Genomic DNA, 10,570 nt, shown 5'->3' with positions numbered 1-10,570 from the left:
TTACTCATAAGTCATTCATTTGATTCAGTTTAATAAAACGTAATTGTTTCTTAAATTTAGTGCTTATGGGTGGAGACTGTTTAGACTGACCAATCCATCTTCCATTAGAACATCTGTCAATGATTAAAGAAACATCTCCCCATTAATGATGTAGGACTTCATTATTTTCTAATAGCTACCAGAATTTTGCTTTGAAAGTTAATGAACATATAACATAAAAAATCTTCTGTCCCAATTTGTTTTAAAATCTGAGCCCACTACTTATTCACACACAAAAAAGTTGTGAAATATCTGATCTAAATTTACATATTTTATTAGTCGGCAAAATTATGGTACCATTACTTGTATGCATTCAATATATTTATTATCTGTGTTTCTCTACTTGCAGTTTGGACAGAACAATTGTCAACATTTGGGACTGTCCTGAGCACTGGAGGACATGTAGCATCTTTGGCTCCAGTACACTAAGTGCCAATAGTTCGCTGCATTTCTATAACCAAAGCAGTGTGTGGGCACAATCCATGAATGTGTCCCCAGATGCTGTGAAAACACTACCTACCACTCCCTTCATCCCTTTCGAGAACCACTGTGACAGACATTATAGTAGACGTGGACAAATCTGGCAAAGAGCCAGTTCTTTGGAAAAGGTCTTTAGGAGACTAGATAGGTTCAATGCAAGCTTTAGCTTACTTTTGACTTGCTGACTTATTATTGAGCTGCATTTCATTCTCGAATAATACATCCATATGATATTATGAATAATGAACACTGTTTATTCTAGTAGATACTTGTGTTCATCTAAGCCAAAGAAGAGTTCTGAGTCAGAACTCTAAACTCAGGAATTGTACCCCTCTCTTCCTATCGTGGCTGCTACCTACCCCTAAGCACCACGTAGGATTTGGTCCTCTTTTTAACCTGAAAGAATAAAATACAATGGAAAATCAGGTTATCTCTATTTATAAATTTCACATATCATCCAAGATTTTTCTTTAAAGCAATTCAGATTTATTAATATTATTGATTTTATAGAGCACATTTATGTATCAATTTCAGACTTACTTTTGTTATGCCTGTACATATCACAAAGATATTACACTACAGAGCCTTTGCACAATTATGTATATGAACTCCAAACCAGAAAGCCTTAACTGAATTAAGACCGCATGGAGGCAACTTTATTACGACGCATGTGAATCTGAAATCTAAAAAGTGGGTACAGAATCAATCTGCTTTCACACTTTTTCTTCAAAAATTCATCTGCCAAAAAAAAAGGGAAGGGAGGCAAAATTTCATTAAAAAATTTTCAAGTCTTCAAATCGAAACTACTCCTTAGCACACAGCCATAGAATCCGTTTTATATAAGCTTGTATCGAAAATAATCCAAAATATCCATTACATTTGTGTATTTGTTACAAATTGCCATGTACATTATAGATCCCTGTGTCTACATATGCACATAAACTGGCTATATTTACTGTAATAATGAGATTGCCTCTATAGAGTAAATGATACAATAAATGTTCAACTATTTTGAATGGTTGCTATTTCTATTTTATGGTCAGTGATATGTCTTCATTGTTTTGAAAATGTAGACAACTGAAATTAAGTTGTCAATACCATTCTTCTACAGTAAGCACTAATAGGTGTGTTATACATGAATACACCCTATGCATTTCTTTGAATCAGGGGAAGAAAAATAATAGCTCTAACTTGCTAAAAAAAAAAAGTCATAAAATACCTGCCATTCTTGCTTCTAGTTTTTGATTAATATTTTTAATTTGGAGAATTTAGAAATATATAGGAAATGTGTGATACCCATTAACCAAGACCCATAGACGAACATAATCCCATGTCTATATAATAATTGGAGTTGTAATTTATAACAGATACCAAATACAATGCAAGCTTGTTACAAGTATCAAAAGCTTCCTCATCCTAAAACATTTATGTTTTGAATAGTTGCTAGCTCTAAAATTTTTATATCCATTGTAAGTATTCATTTGTTTAAATTTAAGCTTTCTGTCCATCAGTGCCTTGAGAAATTTTTAAACTATATTCTAGACTTTTTAATATCTTTTTACTTTGATCATGGTCTAGATTGTAGATATCTGGAAAATCCAAACATTTTGGGGTATATGTGTTATTGAAATATTTCAGAACAGGTGATACTATTTGGAGCTAAAATAAATAAAATTTCAAGGTTAAGAAACTCCAAATCTATAAAGAATATTTGCCATCAAATAGGTGGCATGATGCTTGATGCTATTTAGGGAGGCCGGAGTACCCCGACAATTAAAACAGGAAACACACGAGACATAAGTGCAAGGGGAAAATGAGCACACTAAAAAACATAAAAAGCCACGTAACTAGTAAAACAGCAAAGATATTCAACTAACAACTAAAATTTTTGTATGTAAGCTTTCACTGTCGATTTCAGTGTGTGCAGTTTCTGAAACCAATTGGAGAAAGAGGGCTTTCCTAAACTGAGCAAAAGCTTAAGATAACAGCTCTCACAAGTTCTTCAGATCTTAAAAGTACAAGAATGAAGTCCTGATTGTCAGCCTTGAGTGCGTATTAGCATTACTACAAAGTTGTTTAAACAAACAAACAACTCCCCTCCCCCAAATAAATCCCCACCCATGCCCTTGCCCTATCCCCGGAGACTCTGGTTCAAGTGTTTGGAGTGGGGACACAAACAATGCTATTTATTACAAGCATGCAGGTGATCCTAATGTACCGACAGGGCTCAGACCCACTGAACTAGAGCAAAAATCAAATGAAAGGATGAGAGAAAGCTGATGGTGATCTTGGAGTCTGATCATCTGTCATGGAAATAAACTCATCCACGACAATATAAAAAATACAAGTGACTAGATTAATAAGACTGAGCACATTCTCATTCCGATTTAATTTTAAATAGACAAGAGAAAATCATTCCCCCTGCCTTTTTAATCCACGAGGAACGTAAGAAGAGTAATAGAAGAAATGTCGTAATGGGTCAGTCCAGTAAGCTTCATTCAGCTGTACAGAAGGACCCAGAGGGGTTCATCTATCAAAGGCCAGTCCTTCCACCCCTACTCTGGATTCTACTTGCTTCTGAACCTATTCTACATTGAATGCTCTCTCTTCCATATCTCATCTCTCTCTCTTGAATCCACCCCACTAATATTTAAACATTTTAGACTCTGCTGTCTTAAACACACGTGACTGGATCCCTGACATCCTTGCCCACGAATGCATCAGCACAGCTCCTCAAAGCAGCTGCTAACAGTCCTGGGCATCCCCTCTCATAATGAAATCACCAAGTTCTTTGATACTGCCTTAAAAAGTCTCTCAAACAGGTCACCTCTCTCCATGCCTACTGCCACTTACCCAATTCCAAGCCACCATTGCCCCTGTACTGCAAGTATGGAAATAGCCTTGTAATCTGGTATTCTTAGATTCACTTTTCTACTCCCAGGTCCCTTCTCCACATTGTAGCCGAAGTAAGCTCACTTTGGCAAATTACCAAACCCACGCTTCAGTTTCGTCAAATGTAACGTCTTTCCCCCCCACCCCCAGACTTTATAAGATTATTGTAAAGATCAAATGAATACTAGACAAAAGCAGTTGGCAACTGCAAGCCATAAATGGTAGCTATTATATTTATGAATGTACAAATACTTAATAGCAACTAAACTACTTACATCAGGATATGAAATATAATATTCAGGGACTAAAGCAAAAGGCCTACAGAGTCTTGTTTAATCTTGCCCCCACCAACATTCCAGGCTCATCTTAAGACTCCACACACCAGCCTCGTAAAGTTGTTTCCTTTGGAATGCTTTCCTTGCCCCACTTGGCCAACTAACTCCTGCTCATCATTCAAGTTCTGACTTAAACCTTAATTTCACCAAGAAACCTACCCTGATTCCCTACCACCTCCCTTCCCCACGAGTATCAGGTCTCCCAAACCTTCTGTACTACTTCCTGATACATCACATTTGTCATTATCTGTTCCATGCCCTTCCTTCCCACTAGCCTGTGTGCCTCATGAAGGATTATGTCTGTAATCCTTCTAACAAGCACCGTGACTGGGAGAATATAGGTTTTCAAATACTTAGTAACGGACTGTAATGACATAACTGGAAAACACCCGCAAGTGCTACAAGCTGTGGCTCCCTTCAGCAGGAGTGGGTGATTGCTGGCATTCACTTTGTCTCCTGAGCCTCACCAACCAGAAATACTACACCATGAAGAGTAAGGAACATACCTTCATTTTTTTATTTCTAACATAACTTTTTGAATGTAAAAGCTAGATGTCTAACGTAACTTCTGTGGAGGTTAACAACAGCTCCTTGGCCTATTTTGCTATTACGATATTAGGAAATCATATACTGAAGAAAAAACACTGATCTGCTTTCCTATCCTGGATTATTACTAATAGCTTGGTGATCAGGGTCTTAATTTGGAATACATTTTAACTCATTACTTTACACCAGTTCACACTTGTTACTTACTATCCAGTCACAGGGTGAGAAGATTCCCATAGACTGTCATCTCTAAGAATTTTACTACATATTGCTTCCACAAGAAGTTAGTAAGACTAGTAGTCCCTGTGTCAAGCACTATAAATATCTTCCCATGTGTCTTTAAACATTGCTTTTTGTGCTTAAGCTAGTTTTCTACTGAATTTAACTTAAACTAGTTCTCCTATCTCAGTGGGACCAGAAACACTTGGTTTTGTTCCCACTAGACACACCTTGCTTTAATGCTACGGGTCACATGAATCTAATTTTCAAAAAACAGATTTTTGTTGCCTGGAGGAACGTGATAAATTAAAAAAATAAAATCAAAACTAAAAGTGTAGATGCCTATGCAAATAGCTTGTTTTACAAACTTATTTATGTTTTTACATACAAATTTTCTTAAAACACTATACTTTTCCTCTGATGTTCTGCACTGAGAGGTAATGATTCCTTTTTCCTTTGAAGTTTCTCTCTTAAAACTGAGTCCTGATTTCTGGCTCAACACTTTCACAGGATGCCTTAGGGTTTTCATCTACATTTGCTCTAACCCTATTATTTTATTCACTGGTAAGGTCGGTATGGCTGATTTTCCATGTATTTCCTCCCTTCTTCCATCTTCATTCATTTCATGCTATCATTTTTAACTCATTCGATGGTACTTTTTTACCGATCGGTCTTCTAATTCACTTATCTTAAGCTAAAAGTCCCCTTTTTTTCTTACCAATCGCAAAAATCACTTTTTCCTCTGAAAGTATATTTTATATTGTCCAATTTTCTTCTACTGGATAACTCAAAATATTTGTTTGCACAGACTACACACTGAGTATTATGTGTCCTAATAAATGATCTTCCTACCTGAAATATTTAAACATGGAAAAAATGGGTACCTACACAACTTACATTTTAACATGAAACTCCTTATCAGCAGAGAACAGGTTAGAAAAGGGCTTTTGAGGGGCACCTGGGTGGCTCAGTCAGTTAAGCGTCCTGACTTATGCTCAGGTCATGATCTCACGGTTCATGAGTTCGAGCCCCATATTGGACTCTCTGCGTCAATACAAAGCCCGCTTTGGATCCTCTGTCCTCCTCTCTCTCTCTCTGCCTCTCCCCCAGTCATTCTCTCTCAAAAAACAAAAACAAAAACTTAAAACAGAAAAGGGCTTCTGGGCCCATTAAAGGGCTGGAAAGAACCTCAGCAAACAGGCTGGTCCCAAAGCCAGCAGTAATGAGGAGACTTGGTTGGCCTTCAGTTTGGGCTTAAGTAAGGGGCAGTGCAAAAGAGGAAGCCTGGGTTTTGAAAGCGATCTCTGCTGTCATAATACACAAAATGAACACATTTGGGAATGAAGAGACAAATGACACAATGAGTGGTCAAGTGTACAGGAGACATCCTAAATGCTGAAAGAATTTAAAGAACTGGGAGACAGAATGGCAAGGGTCAAAATGGACAAAGAGGGCTCCATGGAATAGCTGGTTCTAGAAAACTAGAAATCTGGTAAATTTAAGAAGAGAATGCAATCCAGATGAGGACAAATTCACAATGCACTGACTGAAGACTAAAAATGTAAAACTGAACTAAAAGCGTCGGGTCCATCAGAAGGGTAGGACCGGTTACAGAGAATCTTGAAAACAAGAATAATTTGGTTTTGACAGAATAAGTCACTAAAGATTTATAACCAGAAGAGTAGAAAATAAAAATATCTAACAGTTATTCAGGCAACTATTTGGTCACTAAGAAGGAAAATCCCAACCCTGATGCTCATCAATTGTATCTGACTCCACTGATCTGTTTTCTCTTGTAAAATGACTATGAAACACCCTAGCTCACTGGACCACTGTGATGATCAAAGATAACACAAGTAAAGGACCCAGTGCTGACAGAGCCTGAAACACAGTAAGTGCTCAAGTAATGTTAAATGTTACTAACAAGGAGGTAGCAGTAATCTAGATGTGCAATAATTAAGATCCAGACAAGATCTGAACCAAAGTAACAAATCGCTCCACCACAACTCATTGGTAAACACTCCCCAAATGCTCGGCACACACAGCATTATGCTGTGTAGTGTGGCAAATACTAAAACATGAGACAGACTCCCTCCCCTTAAGGATCTTGATCTCAGTAGGAATATACTTTGGGAAAGTAATGGACCATAAAAGACAGATCCCAAATGAAAAGTGACATAGCAGTTAAGAGGAAGAAGGAGGGACACCTGGGTGGCTCAATCTGTTAAGCATCTTTTATTTTTTAATTTTTTTTAATGGTTATTTTTGAGAGACAGAGTGCAAGCAGGGGAGGGGCAGAGAGAGAGGGAGACACAGAATCTGAAGCAGGCTTCAGGCTCTGAGCTGTTAACACAGAGCCTGATGAAGGGCTCAAACCCACGAACGAGATCATGACCTGAGCCGAAGTTGGACAAAGGATCTGACTCTTGATTTCAGCTCAGGTCATGATAGCATAGTTTGTGAGATTGAGCCCTGCATCCAGCTCTGCACTGACAGTGCAGAGCTTGCTTGGGATTCTCGCTCTCTCAAAATAAAAATAAATGAGCATTTTTTAAGAAGAGGAAGAAGGAATCGTGGGGTGAAAACTGTTCACAGGACTTGTATAAGAAATGTTGGGAAATACTGTTACAAGGTGTGAACTGCAAATATTTTTATTAAAGAAATGGACAAATCTCTTTAGTATGTTAATGGCCTTCTATAAATCAGGTAAGAAAACTCAAATCTCCCCTCTCCTCTGCCAAAAATGAAAAAAGGACAGTTCACAGAAAAAAATACTCAAACAGCTCTTATATATATATATAAAAGCTCTTATTCAGAAGATATCCCTTTTTTTAGACCACAAAGGGCTAAATGTAGGATAATACACTTGGAGAGGCTGAAGAGAACAGAATTCTCATATCATTCTGATGAGAGAAGATACTAGAATAATCTCTAAGGAGGTAGGAACTATCAAAATTAAAGGCACTCTACAGGCTTTAATGTAGCAATTCTACATCTAGAAATCCACTCTACAGATACACTAAATACAGCACTATCTGTAATAGCAAAGGATTACAATCAAACCACTGGTTAAATAAATGGTGTAACACTAATACTGTGAAGCTGGGAAAACAGAAAGCTGCTTCACGCAAGGATATAGAATAATTTCTAAGATAATACTTCAAATGAAAAATCTAAGGTGCATGGCATTTTATTACATGTATGGGGAAAAAAATGAAAAAGTTGGCAAATTTATAGAATATCCTTGATGGGCACACAGAATTAGTAACAATGGCTATCCCTGGTGAGAACTAGGTGACAGTGGTTCAAAGAGAATCACTTTTCACTGTATACCTATTTTGAACACTTAAAAAATTTTAAGTGTTGGGGCATCTGAGTTGCTCACTAGGTTGAGCGTCCAACTTCAGTTCAGATCATGATCTCACAGTGGGAGTTCGAGCTCCACCCTGGATTCTGTGCTGACAGTTCAGAGCCCAGAGCCTTCCAATTCTGTGCCTCCCTCTCTCTCTGTCCCTCCATGGCTCATGCTCAGTCTCTCAAAAATAAATAAACATTAAAAAAAGTTTAAAGTGTTGGGGTGCCTGGGTGGCTCAGTCAGTTGAGCAACCAACTTCGGCTCGGGTCATGATCTCACAGTTCATGAGTTCAAGCCCCACATCGGGCTCGCCATTGTCAGCCTGGAGCCTGCTTGGGATCCTTAGTTTGCCCACCCCACCCAAAATAAATAAACAACAAAAAATTTAAAAATTAAAAAAATAAAACTTTAAAGTGTAGTAGTTCCTGGTTGGCTCTGTTGGTAGAACATGTAACTCCTTATCTCAGGGTCATGAGTTCAAGCCCTATGCTGGGCATAGAGCTTACTCACAAAAAAAAAAAAAAGAGATGAAAATTCAAGTGTATACTTCTTACTGAAATGGATTAAAAGAAAACAAATGAGATAAATCAAAATGTTTAGTTATTGATATTATTTGTGTTGTAGGATGACAGAGGACTTGTTTTCTTTATGCATTTCTTTATGCATACTGAGCTTTTTCATAATAAACTATTTTAAAGGAGATGATAGTATAAAGGAGGAAATTCCATGGGGCGCCTGGGTGGCTCAGTTGGGTAAGCATCCAACTCCTTTTGTTCAGGTCATGATCTCACAGTTCGTGAATTTGAGCCCCACATAGGGCTCTGTGCTGACTGAGCCTGCTTGGGATTCTCTCTCTTGCTCTCTCTCTGCCCCTCCCCAGCTTGTGTTATCTCTGTCTCTCTCAAAATTAGTAAAAATTAAAAAAAAAAAAAGAAAAAAAGGAGGAAATTCCAGATAAGAAAGAATCTGAGCAAAGATCTAGAGGGTAGGATGAATACAAAATACTTAGGTTACAATAAATAGACAAGACTAACTAAAGCAGACTTTCTCTAACAGAATAACAACTATGCCTTACATATAGAAAAATCTGTAATAATGCTATAGAATGTATGAAAGACTAGGTTGGTAGCTAAATTCTCATGGCATTTTTGGTGCTAGCCAAGCAGTCTAAACTAAGCCATGGGCCTTTGTTGACATCACAGCAGAAAATGACAAAAATACTGTTAAGATTAATCTGATAGATTAGAATGTGGCTACTCTAGAAGTAGCCAATTTCTGGCCCAAACATGTTTTATGTGGAACAGGTAGTATTTTAGAGATCTGGAACAGCCACAAAGTCCAGAAGCTCGGCATTATTAAAAGCCCACAATCCACATGACAAAAATAGTTTCCCTCTTTAGACAGACCAGCTGCTCTACATGTATTTTCCTTTGTTGTGGCCTAACCAGACTTATTTCTTTCATGTACCTAACTTTCCTAGTGTCCAGAGTTTCTGATTGCTAACAGACATCCGAATTAAGTCACTTGACATGATTCAGGCACAAGTGTCTGGATGGGAATGATGGTGGTAGAACGGGAGAGGCACAGCAGCAGGACCCAAGATGCAGGCTGCCCTGCGACAGTGTAGACTCGGGAGCCAGACTGCCTCAGTTGGAGTCCTGGCTTCACCATTTGCCAGCTCTGTCACCTGGGACTAATGAGCTACTTACTATTTCTCTGCCTCACTTTCCCTATCTGTAACATGAACACACCAAGGTACCTACCTCATAGTTGTTCAGGGTTAGAGGACTAAGTATCTGTAAAGCACTTAGCATGGTGGCGGACACAGAATTAGTTTTTAAGTCTACTCCATGCCTACCATGAGCTTGGTTCTAAGAGAAATAAAAATTCACAGACTTTACATCTGATAGGGATAGTAAAGGAAAGGGGAGCTATCAAAGATGATGATACAATGGAGACTCAGAAATTATCGACACAAAGGTAACTGAAATCTTGACAACAGATGAATTCTTCAAGGGACATTCAGAAAAAAAATCACGTAGCAGTGAACTAACTCTCAAACATTACCCTCTGATTGGACAGAGAAAGATGAGGAGCCAGAGTGTGTTTAGCAAGGCATAGGGTCTCACTTGGAATTCAGGACAAGAATAGAATCGTGTCAAACTTCTAGAAACAATAATTCCATCTTACAATTTTAAGATTTTAGTTTCATTACTCATGATGATCTCACTGCATTCAAATAATGACCCCATAAAGTAGAATTATCTCCATTCCATCAATGAAAAAAAAACTCACAGATAAATTATACCTAAAATTACAGTAAGTTATAAAACAGGAAATCAAAACAATAAATAAATAAATAAATATATATATATATATTCTATGAAAATTCTATAAGAATCAGGATATTATAAATTAATCCTAACTTCATTCAAGAGCAAGTATTATGCTTCTTTCCTATTTTTTTGAAAAATGAAAAACAAATGACAAAACAAATGACGAAACTTGCTAATAATAACCAATAAATCAGAAACAAACATGCCAGGAAAAAAAAAAAAGAAAAAAAGAAAGAAACAACCTGACATTTTTCCTATCTGACCAACAAGTTAATCACTATCTTTCATTTATTTTTACAGATTCAAAAAAAAAATCTTGTTCATCCTCCTAAAAAAAATATTTGAGGACTTACTACTAGCCACGTACA

The sequence above is a fragment of the Acinonyx jubatus genome, chromosome F2 (genome assembly GCF_027475565.1).
Source record: "Acinonyx jubatus isolate Ajub_Pintada_27869175 chromosome F2, VMU_Ajub_asm_v1.0, whole genome shotgun sequence".
Taxonomy (NCBI): Eukaryota; Metazoa; Chordata; class Mammalia; order Carnivora; family Felidae; genus Acinonyx; species Acinonyx jubatus.
The sequence above is the reverse complement of the archived record's forward strand: the minus strand, read 5'-3'. Positions refer to the sequence as shown.